Raw genomic sequence first — 13,686 nt, 5'->3', positions numbered from 1 at the left:
CTTTCATTCAGATGAACTATACTAGAACAGCTACCTTCAACACTATAACATTTATTTCTTGCGTATCTAAGCTGTATTCAAAAGGGCACCTGGCCACCAAACTGCTTTGTACCTGCTCTGTGCCATGTGAGGGGACACTGGCTCACATGAACAAGAAGAGATGGCTCAGCCTCAAACAGCTGGTGAGGTTACTGTGCCCAAGTGTCCCCCTCACTCTCCCTGAGCTGATATTTGAGCTGTTCACAAAGCAGCTGCTGAACCACTGGAGTTATTTAGCTCTTTAAGGGTGGGGTAAACAGCTAGAGGTGATAACCACATTAGCTGTCTCAAGCTGGCAGTAACACATAAATCAATCAGAGGCCTCTAGGCACACTGAAATGGAATACACAGACACCAGCAAACTAAGCAGGAAGCTGCTTAAACCAGCCCTTAGGAAACACAAAGACAAGTGCAGTATAAGATTGCATACACACTCACTCACAGATTCACAGTCAAAAATGGTTCAATCTCAGCCTTAGTTTTCTGATCTTCCTCTGCTGAGAGACTTTTAAACTACATCTCCCAGCAGAAATTCAGCCACCAAGATACCAGAGCAGGTTCCCACTGTCCTGCCCACCATCTGTACACACACACATTTTTAATTTTTTCCTTTTTAAAAAATACTATTTCACTTTCTAGATGCCAATTAGTCTCAAGAAATACATCTACCTCTCCTTCCTCTGTAGTAAATATCCTAAGATAGATCTTCTAGAAATCCTTGCATTTCTTATCCCTCCAGAAACTGCATAGGGAAAATTTAGCAGGAACATAAGTAGGAGGGCACCAAGTACAAAAACCCCAGCCCTGGATAGTATTACATCATTCTCCTGGTGAAATGTTTTAATTCACTGAAACAGGCAAAAAATCTCAACATCTATTGACTGAAAGGTAAGAACCCTAAGGAATGCCTGATTCAACACCACAAAACAGGCCTTTTTCTGTCTAAATTATACATATTCTCTGCACACTTTTTTTTCTGTAACCACAAGCATGACAGAAAAGAAAGAGAATGAGAACACATTTCCCTCAGTTTTAAGATGTGGGCTGAACCCCACAGGGATTGATGTGGTCAGGACACAGGCAGGTGGCACAAACTCAGAAACAGACTGATAGGTTCTGTGGGTATTTCACTAGCAGGAACTAGCCCAGAAAGGATTGGCACAGAGGGAGAAAAGGTAGGTGGGAAGGCAGGCGAATGCCAGTGACACCTAGAGATATCCTAAGCACTAAAGAGACATTTAAACATAATTCCTCACATTAATAGATATAATTCCTCACATTAATCTAGCCCACTAGTTCTGGTGATTCAGTTGCCTGCACAAAGAATTGTGTTATTCTGCCAGAAAGCTGCATATCTATGGAAACATATGGAGAATTTCAGCCATCACCTTATCTGCACTGATCATTTATTTTCTTGAGATAAAAGCAGCAGCTGTAATGGCAAGAAAGTAAAAATATTATGCTTGTTCATGCCTTCTTTTCATACAGTTTAAGGAGAGAACTTCCCCTCTTCTTTATGCTCAGCACTGGCAGATAATGTGACTTCCCTTCTAGAACCACACACACTGTGTTGTACAGGTTGTGTCCAACACTAACCTACAGAACCATTCTAAGGAAAAACACATAAAAGAGAAGTGTACTTAAAAATAGAGTCACAGTCATGTGCTGTACTCAGCGTGCTTAAATAGTGCACGTAATACAGGTCAGTGTAATAACCACTCACTCCTCAGGTTTCTAACATGAAGGAAGATGCAGAATGGAACCATAATTCAGCCTGGAACTAATTCTAGAGTACAGCCAGACTCATGCAATCCATAAAAATTCCTGTGTCAAAATGATGTGTCCCATTGTCTTGATGCCTTGATCAAGGTTTCTAAGTTCCTCATTTTTCTGACATCTCCCACACTAACAAATTTACAGTGAACATATGTTAAACTAACTGCACCACCACTGAAGTTCTGCTCAAGAATCTACTCCTTTGAAATTTTTTAATCAGCGTATGTAACAGTGAATGCTGTCCTTGTACAGCTAGTTCTCTTCTGTACAAATTAAAGAGTCCCTTGAAAAGGTAGTGAAAATGCAAACATTATTGCAAAAATTCCCTTTGCCTGCAACACCTTACCAAGTTACATTCTTTACTTATCAGCCACTGATGCACCGACTACAAGAAAATAACAGTAACACTTAGCTCTCCTGTAAATTAATCCTAAACACAGAGTTCTCAATGATCACAGAGGTCTTCAGAAAATAAATCAGCATTCCCTTGTTATATACTTAATATTTCCACATCTTTACTCAGGTTTCCCATTGGAACAGAAACGAAGAAATCAATTTTATTAAAAGGATTTTTTAAGTTTATTTTTCCATTTCCTTCAGTTATTTGTATGAGAGAATTGGAATGACAATTTACCAGAGCATATGGAATATAGGTAGAGTGCACAAGTACCCTGTATTTTCATGAAGTCTCTCCTAACCTCCTGAAAAGCCACTGAAAGAATAAGAAAAATCAATTCATATTATAACACAGTAAATCTTCTTAACATTGTTAAGCAACCTCTGCACTCCTGGTGGGATATGGATTCCTCCTTCCCCCAGCTGTAAGCTCCAGCCATCAGATGGTAGATGCTCTCAACCAGAAAAGCAGCCACGTGTCCCTGACAAGGGAGGAGCCTTGCCGGGGGATGTGTGCGATGCCACACCTGCCTGCCCCGGCTGGTGCACCAGCCAGGGGGGATTGGATCACACAAGCTAGGAATGCATGGTTAGAGGCCTCCAGTTCTTGGAGACTGAATACATATGAGGGCTATGATTTTTGAAGCCAAATTCTTATTAAAAACAATAGAAATTTGGGTGTACAAATCCCTTAGTCTCTGTCCAGCTAAAGCAATTCCTCTCCCCCCAGCCTCTAGCTGCTACCCATTGGTTAGCACTGCTGGTACCATTTTTTAGAAGGATTTGTTGCACAAAGAGAGAGACTTATTAAAAACAGAAAAGAATGTGTCGTGCCTCTGTAGCCAGAATCATAGTTTAAAAATCTGTGTGCCGTATTTTCCTGAATGCTCAAAAGATACAGAAGAGTTATAAACCCATAGGAACCACCTAAGCTCAAGTATATGGCTGGTTTTCATCTCCAGTGATTCAAAGGAGGTATGTTTACTACTGCACCTGGCACAGCACACTTCCAGAAGAAACATTAAAAAAAACCCATGTTTTCATTAATTTTTTTTTTCTTTTTAAACACTTCTCTCCATTATTTATTGGTTCAAATTGGTTGTGATTTGTTTTAGGATAACAGTCTAAAATGAAAATATTTTCATGTTATTTTATGATTATTCTCTTTTGCTATAAATAACCACTGAGCTATCAGGCTCTTTAGAGTCCTATTTTGTATTTCCACTTCACTCTGTAGCTGGATTGACTAAAATGCAAGAAGGACGGTTACCTTTTTTGAGCTAACAAGGTGTAATTGTTTTCTCTGTTCAAGGTGAAATTCACCCAGGAGAACCAGAAGCTTAGTGCATATTTGTGACCAGACCCTGAACTACTTGTACAACCATTTCTTCTATTACTTTCTATTTAAGTAATGTGAGTTCAGCTAGATATTTGTGATTTTGCCAGGAATGAAGGAGAGGAAATAAAGCAGCCCTTTAAAAACTCTCAAAGCCACTGGAGGACAAGTCAGCTGATGAGTATGTTTATTGCTCTTAAATAATTTGGGAAGAAAAGAGGAACCATTTCAGTGTTGAGAAACCTGTTAGTGAATAGACCAGACACTAGGTAAATTGTTGTGTTTTCTTTTTATTTTTTTTCTGCTTTGTAGATGACTATCACAGCAAGATTTTTTTTTTCTGTTACAATTATTTCTGAGATGAACAGAGACGTCCATTGTCAAACCAGTGTCCCAGGGTGTCAGCTGCCTGCCTGCCAGAAGCCCAGATCCATGATATTACAGACATACTGCCAAGTTTCAGCCAGCGATCCAGCCATTGCCCAACGCTGTTCATGAGCACTAATAAAACTGTCAGGTGTGACTCAGACCAGACCAACCAGAAGTGACTACTGGCTCTGGGGAAGGGCTGGGGAAACAGGGACACAGGAAGTATTCTGGACAACCTTCCTAATGGAGATGAAAAATAAATCATCTCAGACCATTCTATTTTGTTCCATGTTTATGACCCACAGGTTAAGGGAGAAAAAGAAAATAGGATCTCAAGTTTAGAAAGATTGTGACACAAGCTGCACAACATGCCCTCAGCATTTTCATCAGGAAGCCAGTAGAAGAAAGTTCTTCAAAATATGTTACCATATGATTCCTGGATGAAAACTGTACATTATCACTTTGTTTTGAAAAGATTGACTAAGGCCCAGCAGGATGGTGGAATATGAAGGTAGACTTCAAATTTGCAGAGCATCTGGCTGTGAAAAGTAGAAAAACCTTCATAGGTTGAAAGAGTTGTCAATTAACCATTGCCTGTGAAACTGATGGGGTGAAATAAAAAAGACAAGCTCTGCACTTCAGCAGGAAAATCAAATGAACAGCTACAAAGTAGAAAAAGGCAAGTTAGCTACAGAGCTGTAGATGTTAGAAGTATAATTCCCTTGCAAATATGGTGCTCTATGAGACGTAACTAATCCATACCTTCTGGCACTTGCGATACCTCAAATCACAAATAAAGCCCAGTTTTGAATTGTATCTTTCAAGATTTATGCAGTTTTAGTCCAGAAAAGGAAAAAAAAAAAAAAAAGAAAAAGGTTGGAATATACAATCTAGGAAGAAAAGCTGAAAGATTTGGGTTTGTTTAGTCTAGAAAAGAGACTGAGGGAAGACATAAGTCTTCAAATATGCAAGATGCTGTAATAAACATGACAGTGATCAACTGTTCTTCAGGTTCAGCAAGGTTAGAAGAATAGTTCCTCTTGCCGTGTGGTAAAAGGAGATTTGTTGGCTATTAGGACAAAATAACTAACAAAAACAGCCATACACTGGAACAGCTCACCAAGGCTGGTCATGGAATCCTCATCACTGGAGTCCATTATGGAAAAGTTAGACACATCACTGTCAAAAATAGTCTTGGCTCAGCAACAAAACAGAGAGATGAACTGGTTGCCTGAGCTCCCTCCCATTCCTACACTTCTATGATTTACTAGGGAATATGCAGTTTCTTGCACAAGCCACTCTTTTTAGGGGTTTAGTAAGTCACATTGACTAATATATTGCATGCAAAAACCTCTACCCCGATGCCAAGTATTTCAAACTCTATTTAAAACTTTACCACTGTAAAAACTGTTATGTTCTAGCAGGAAAATACAGGAAGTAGTACTCTGCAATATTATCGTACCAAGGGAGAAGCCAAGCAATTTCAAAAGACCTTTCAAAATCTCATGTGTGACAACAAGGCAAGGTCAGAAAAGGCCAATGACATTTGTCTCAGAAGGTAAGAAATCCCCAACACAGTTGGGGTTGTCACAGTCTGACAAAAGCTAACACACAGCAGTGGCTGAAGGCTACATGGAAATTGATTCAACACACTGCTACAGCAGGAACGCTCTGGTGTCCAGAGCATCTTGAGTATAAAAATTTAACATCTAACTAGCTGACACATTTCAGAAGCTTTCATCCTAAACATACCTGGGGATAACCCTGGTGAATTTATTAAGCATGTCAGACACTTAATAAGGAATCCCTGAATATTTAGAGCATTGAATTAGGAAAGGTAATACTATTTTCTGCATCAAACTATAATCAGTTCTTTGCAGAAGGGCATAGAAAGCACTTGCAAATTGTAAAAACCAGCAATGAGTCCATTACAGACTCACTGACAAAGGCATTGCTTCATACCATGTGTGACACATCTACTACAAAGAACCAAATTCCTGTCTCAGACCTTACATACCACTGAGTAAAACCAAGAAGAAAAAAAGGAAGTCTAGTCCTTTGCTAAGAAAGAGAAGAAATGTTAAAGACTGCCATACTACTGGCTCTGGCAGAAAATACTCTTCCAAGAAGTGTGGTGACTCCACTCCACTTTAACAACTAATGAAAACATTAGCAAAGGCCAATGAAGGCACAATAGCATACTGTTAAATTCTAGGACAAAAAACAATTAAAGCTAAAATCTTTAATACTTGAGAGATGTTATCAGCTCCATAAAAGATCCACTGAAATATCCATGATGATCTGACAAGGCATAATTCAGAACAGTACTTCTGAAATCTCGCAAACTTCAGTGGTATCCAGGCAATTGTTGTAGGCTGTCTTGGTCAGAAAGAGTCTCCTGAAGTATTTGCCTTCAAAAGCATTTCACAAAAGTATCTGATGACAGCATGGAAGAATGCAAGCTACCTGCAAGGATAATTCATAAGAACAATAGCCAAGGGCCTGAAGGAGCCCAGTTTTCCTGCTAAAATGTTTCAGGCAAGCTTCTGCAAAACATCTTTCAGTTTTAGAACATTTCTACCATAGGGATTCTGTTTTTCAGAGATCCCATTCCTGCATTCCTTGCAAACCCAAAAACACCCACTGACATCATTGGGCAATGCATTGGCATCAGGAATACAGGACTAAGCCAACCAAGGTTGTGGGTAGCCAAAACTGTGCTGGAAACAGTTCATCCCGGTTTGGTCAAACCAACTTTTGAAATCACAGCTTGTTCAAAAATTGTGACCTTCCTGGGGTCCTAGAAGACCCCACTCCCTGCCATGCTCAATGCACATGACAGCACTTCTCACCTCCTCAACCCTCACAAGCTTAGACCCAGAAATCCCTTTTCCTACACTTAGGGAAGCAGTTATTCCTGCTTCCTGGCCCAGCCCCATCCCTTACTCTCTGGCCCCACTCCCGGAACCAATTCATATGCAATGGGCTTGCACATCCTGCTGGTGAAGAAGGGCTAGGAGGGACTGTCTCAAAAAGATTTAAAATCTTATTAATGAATACAATATGAACTTCAAAGTCCTACTGGGGAGCACTATTTGTGTAATGGCAAGAAAGAAAAACAAATGTATCTTGAATCCTGACACAACTAAAGGCAGTGGAGAGAAACACCCAGGGAACCAAGATTTCAATCAACAATTGATTTGAGACTTATTCTTGTAGTGGATGGAAGGAATCTCTGCCTGAGAGAAGCATAGAAAAGGAAACTTTGGATGGAAAGAAAACAGAGATCACAAAGGCAAAGTGCAAGGGTTGAGAAAAAGCCAGAGTGAATTACAACAAAAGCAGCTAAAACAAACTAACAAAACCATGTTAGTTAAAATGGGAAAAATAGCTTTGTTGGTATTAGCTTAATAGGCTTCCTGTAAAGAGTCAATGGGCCCTTAATTTTCTGTTATTAGTACTGTGCTTAAAGAACCTTAATCATCTTTTTACAGCCCAGACATACGACCACCATATAACCCCAGGCATATAAAGAGCAGGGACACTGCATATTCAGGACTAACTCTGCTCTTAAACTGGCAAACTAGTTTTGGCCACTAGCTTGCAGGGGAGGGAGCAAATTCAGCCCTTGGCATGAAAATGTCTTATTCAGGTAATCAGGGTCAGTTGCTCCCATGCAGCTGTCAAAATCTTTGGAAGGTTAACCACCTCTCTTGTCCTGAACGTGTTATGATCAACTACATTTCTGAAAAAAAACAATTATTGGATTGAACAGGTCTCATCCAGCTACTTCAGCCACTTATTGCTGAAGGTTGTTGATGTGATAAACCCAGAGGAAAACAAAGAATCTCAAACACAAAACTCTGTTGAGAAAATCCCTTTCATGTAGGGGGATCACTCTAAAGCAAAAGTCCTTTTCCTTTTGTATATTAGAAAAGAGTTGGCAGATCAGTATTATATTGTAAACTTAGTTTCTCCCTACCCTGCACAGCACTGCACCGGTCTTTCAACTATAGCACACTCCTACCCAGTGAAGCAGGAAGACAGAAACATGATTATTATTTTCTTTACTTTTCATGCAATGATAGTAAACAGGGAGAAAAGAGAAGAAAGGACAATGTCAATATGACTAAGACATTTAAATAGATCAGTTACAGTTCTGAGTATTCTTTCTGAAATACAAGGACCAATTCTTGGTAATACAAGTTGTTTTCCCAGACAGCATATCACTGGTAAAAACTCTGTCAGACTTCCTGCCAGTCTCCTCAGATTTTGGATGATGTTCAGAGATTGAACCCTCTGGACTACAAATATCAACAGGAAGAAATCCCATTTTGCAGTTTTCCTCCTATTTGCCTTCTCTGCATTTAAATGTCTTCTGCTACTTAGTCTCTTCTCTACCTCCAGCAGAACATTTGTTTTCCTGCTTCAGCAGATCCAGTGTTCAGATGTTCTAAAGAAAGAAGTTAAGAGCTGTAAAATCCCTCCAAATTTCTCTATTGTACTGTTTGACAGACAAGGAAAACAACTTTTGACACTACGGGTGTTTTTCATTATGATCAGGAGAAAAGACCTGAAACTACATTTCCCAATAGGCATGACAGATTGATTTTGATGGTACAGAAGACTGTCATTAGCTGGCCACTACGTTAGTGTACTCATGTCATAATAATAATTATTACAAAAATAAATCACCTGAAAACTAAATAAAAAACCTTCACACCTCAAAAGCCAAATCAAAATCAGCAGAAGTAATACCATATTCCAGCAGCCTTACTTTCTATGAATACATTTTATGCTTAATATTCCATTTCCAGATTTGTTTTTTACTTAGTTGCTATATTCACTTGCAACTGAAGAATGGGAAATAATCCTTCAAGCCTTCTTAAAGTCCAAAATCAATTGTGCAGCTTTGCTTTTAAGCTTATATTTGGCTTTGGAGAAAAAAAAAATCAAAATACCGCAGTGTTTTCTTCAATCTTTTCATTAATTTCACAGGATTTCTAAAAAAATGCAAGCTACATATCAAAACTTTAAATTACAAAGTTCCATCTTGGGATCTGGAAGAGTCTGCAGTTAATATTCACTGCAATTAGAATTCTTCATTGTGTGGTGGAGTCTGTATTCAATGGCTCAGTTAGAAAGCATTTTTTACATAGACTGAGGCAAAATTTTCATAAAGTATTTGATAGAGGAAAATGGGTTTTGAATTAAGCAATACATATAAAATTTCACAACCTTCTCTGACAGCAGATGAAATTCACCTTGTGCATCCTTGACCAAATCTGAAGTAAATCAGTTGATATCAATGGAATGAAACTGATGTCAAAACACTTGGGGCAGTTCTACCTCTTTTGAAATTAGTTGCAAAACTCCCAACAACTTCAGATCCCATACATGTAGCTCACAGGCACAGTACTGCTCTTGGTTGGCCTACTAACCCTTGTGACTTTACACATGCTACGTTTCCCCTTCCAGTCTCTGAGGAAAACCCTCTGTCTGTTGAAGGTTCCTGGCCTAAGGTATCTTTTTCTTTGTTTACTGTCTGGCTGCATAGATGTCTGGCACAGATTTCAAAGTACAGTAGCTCAAAAATACACTCTGTGCATATGTGCATAAACCCTGTAGTGGATTGCATCACACATCCTGCATCTGAAACTAAAAACCTTTACCTGGTTCTCTCAGCTATTTGTGGTTTACGAAGCAGGTAATAAAATGCAGCTGTATCAGTAACACACCTCAGTAGTTTAACGTCATTGATTAAAGTGGATTTATTCCAGAATTACCTCAAGTAAATGAGTTCATTATCTTTTTCTTTATGTGTGCAAGAAAAAAATCCAAAATACTCTGAGTTCAGCACTGTTCACCTAATCCGGTTTCAATCTGTGCCAATATTCACAGTACATACAAGAAATTCTACACTCTACAGTTACTGAATTACATTTCTTACAGTTTTGCAAAGCTTGGCACAGTCAAATAAATTCAAAAGTACATTAAAAAGTACCAACTTAGTATCAACAAAACAAGTCCCTCAGATCAATAAGAAAACTGTTCTATGAGCTTCCAAGGAGGTTGCTTAATGTATTGGAGTGGATTGCACTGAACTTGCTGAAGTCAAGCATTTAAGCAATATTTAGTTTACATAACCTAGAGATACAGAATCAGAATTAAACTGCCCAAATGAATGAAGGCAGCAATGGGAAAACAGCAAGTTAGATTCCAGCCCACCCTTTATATATCCTTATATATATATGGCATAAATATATAATTGTATATCTATGTCGAGCTTCAGTGAAACATTGTAATCACTCCTGCCACTACTGTCCTGGATTCAGCTGGGATAGAGTTAATTTTCTTCCTGGTAGCTAGTGCAGTGATGTTTATGTTCAGTATGAGAATTATGCTGATAACACAGATGGTTTAGCTGTTGCTGAGCAGTGCCCAACCTGAAGGACTTTTCAGTTTCCCATGTTCTGCCAATGAGGAGGTGCACAAGAAGCTGGGAAGGGCATGGCCAGGACAGATGAAGCAAATTGGTCAAAGGGATATTCCATAGCATAGAAGGCCATGCCTAATATATAAACCAGGAGAGCTGGCCAGGAAGGGCTAGGCATTGGTCAGTGGGTGGTGAGCAACTGTATTGTGCATCACTTGTTTCTTTTGGTTTTATTCCCATCCCTCTCATTTTCATCATCATTATTATTTTTTTTTTCAGTTATTAAAGTGTTCTTTTCTCAGACCATGGCTTTTACCTTTTTCCAATTTCTCCATCCCACCAGAGTGAGGGGGAAATTAATGAGCGTGAAGTTATTGAGGGGAAAGTCAGGTCCATGATACTTAGCTGCCAGCTGGGATTAAACCACAAAACAACCCCAACAGCCACAACAACCACAAATTTATTTTTCCTTAAATATGAAAAAAAAACCCTTTTCATATTTAATTGTTGATTTTGTGCTGCAGTTTGCCATTGCTTACCTACCAGCCTTTCTAAAAAGGCTGATGCCGCCATGGCACAACAGTAGTACTGGAGTCACAGTGAATCCTAAGTTGTGATAGACTCTTGGTACAGGTGTCTCTTCTCAGACCTTGAACTTCTCACACATCATGGATCTTGTCAATTTAGACACAGAGGCGAGTTCTAGCCTTTTTATTCCAGGAAAAACAGGACAAACAGAGAAAGTACAAGGTCCTGGGAGAATTAATCAACTCCCAGCTCCTCCTTTACGCTGGACAGTATGTGCTGGCCTAACAGGAAAAATCTGACCAACAAGACTGAAATCTGGCTTTTACCCACTCCGAGTAAAAGCAAAACCATTATGCAGTCTAAATAGATGAATAGATTTCTTTCAAGTCAATTAACATCCTTGATTTTAAAGCATTACCACATCATAGACTATAATTACTCAAAGAAAGGCAAAAATCTGGTAACTCTTACAGAATAGCTGGGGTTGGGAGAGACCTCTAGAGATCATCTAGCCCATCCCCGCTGCTAAAGCACCTATGGCAGGCTGCACAGAAACATATCCAGGCAAATTTTCAATGCCTCCAGAGAAGGAGAGTCCACAACTGCTCTGGGCAGTCTATTTGAGTGGTGTCACCGACACATCCTCATTTCAGATGGAACTCCCCTGGTTTCACTTTTTGCCAATTGTCTCTTGTCCTGTCACTGGGCATCAGTGAAAAGTCTGGCCCCATCCTCTTGGCATTCACACTTAAGGTATTTGTATGCACTAAGATCCTGTCGTCTCTTGTCAAGGCTGAACAGACCCAGGTCCCTCAGCCTTTCCTCACAGAGATGCTCCAGAGCACCCTTATCATCTTTATTGCCCTCTGCTGGACCCATGCCAGTAGTTCCTTGTATTTCTTGAACAGAGGAGCCCAGAACTGGGCACAGCACTCCAGATGTGCCTCACCAGGATCGAGCAGAGGGGCAGGATCACCTCCCTTGACCTGCTTGCAATGCTGTCCCTAATGCACCCCAGGACACCATTGGCCTTCTTGGCCCCCAGGGCACACTGCTGGCTCATGGACCTTGTTGTCCACCAGGACCCCCAGGTCCTTCTCCTCAGAGCTTCCTCAGAGCTGATTCCCAGCAGGTCAGCCCCCAGCCTGTGCTGGTACAGTGGGTTATTCCTCTCCAGTGGCAGACCCTGCATTTGCCTTCGATGAACTTCACCAGGTTCCTCTCCACACAACTCTCCAGCCTATCCAGGTTTTGCTGGATGGCAGCACAGCTCTCTGGGGCACCATCCTCTCCCCCCAGTTTTGCAGTACTGGCAAACTTACTGAGGCTGCACTCCGTCCCTTCATCCAGGGCACTGATGAGTAAGATGAATGAGACAGAACCCAGTGCCAATCCCTGAGTAACTCCACAGGCTACAGGCCTCCAACTGGACTCTGTGTTGCTGATCACAAAACTCTGAGCTCTGGCATGCATTCAGTTCTCAGTCTACCCAACAGCCCACTCATTCAACCCACACCTCCTGAGCTTGTCCATGAGGATGTCAGACAAAACAGTGTTAAAAGCTTTGCTGAAGTCAAGGTAGACAACATCCATCACTTTCCTCTCATCTACCCAGCCAGTTAGTCCATCCTAGAAGCCTATCAGATTGGTCAAGCATGATTTCCCTCTGATGAATCCAGGCTGACTACACCTGACAACTTTCTTCACTCCAACATGCTTAGAATTGTTCCATCCCTAGAATGAGTTGTTCCATCCCCTCTTCAGAGATGAAGGTGAGGCTGACTTGTCACCCAGGTTTTAAAAAGTTTTAAAGTTCTTTTAAAAGTTTTTTATGCCTTTTGATGTTTACATATTTCTACTAGAGTTTCTCATGCACTGTTCATGTAAATAATAATTGTTTTGTATTTTTCTTTGTGGGAGGAGAGACTTGATGAAATGAATTGACCAGTGTAGTTGGAGAGGTGGCAATTTCATCCTCCAATCCACTGTCACTTTTAGAATTCTATAAATTGCGAGGTCAGAAATAAAATTTCCTTCTGTTGTTCTTTTGCACCTTAAGAGTGAGTGCGTGAGTTATTTTGTGTCATAGTGCGACATCAACTGGCCTTCAGTTTCCTGGATCCTCTTTCTTGCCATTTTTGAAGACTGGAGTGACATTGACTTTCTTCCAATCCTCACATGTTTCTCCTGTGCTCTATGACCTTGGAGAGTGGTCTGACCTCAGGCACCTCTTCTCCATCACCATGAAGAGTGCCTTAGCAATAACATCTGGCAGCTCCCTCAGGACTGGTGGGTGCATCCCACAGGGGTCCCTGGATTTGCAGCTGTCACATTTGCCTAAATCATCTAACCTGATTCTGCTCAACCAAGGGAGTCTTCCTTGCTCCAGACTTTCTCTCTTGCCTCCATGGTTTGGGATTCCTGAGAGCTGGCCTCAGCAGCAAAGAATGAAGCAAACAAGACATTCAGTAACTCCACACACTCTGTATCCTTTAACACCACAGCACCCACCCCATCCAACAGCAGACCCACATTTTCCCTAGCGTTCCTTTTGCTACTGATGTACTTGAAGAAGCCCTTCTTGTTGTTCTTGACATCTCTTGCCAGATTTGATTCCAAATGCACTTTTCCATAATCTCTCCTACACATCTGAAGTTGGACAGAAACACAGTACATGTTTGTGAGTGGACAAGCATGGATTTCTGCAGGTGAAAGAGTTAAGCATGTTCAGTTTCCCATATTTCTCGATCAGCTGATCCTAGAGAGGAGCTCTAAAGCCTGCAGTCCAATTCCAGCTTCAAAACAT

General features: G+C 40.5%; 1 long non-coding RNA gene across 1 annotated transcript in view; it reads right to left on the bottom strand.

The window, feature by feature from the left end:
- The window catches only part of LOC137475270 (uncharacterized), a 101,079-nt gene extending 87,730 nt beyond the window's left edge, over nt 1-13,349 (bottom strand). The window contains exon 1 of the long non-coding RNA XR_010999788.1: nt 13,232-13,349. This is a non-coding gene — a long non-coding RNA (uncharacterized lncRNA). The remainder of the gene's footprint in view (nt 1-13,231) is intronic.
- Between the last annotated feature and the right edge of the window lie 337 nt (nt 13,350-13,686).

Source organism: Anomalospiza imberbis, chromosome 6, assembly GCF_031753505.1.
Source record: "Anomalospiza imberbis isolate Cuckoo-Finch-1a 21T00152 chromosome 6, ASM3175350v1, whole genome shotgun sequence".
Lineage (NCBI taxonomy): Eukaryota > Metazoa > Chordata > Aves > Passeriformes > Viduidae > Anomalospiza > Anomalospiza imberbis.
This window is presented reverse-complemented; position numbering and strand designations above follow the sequence as displayed.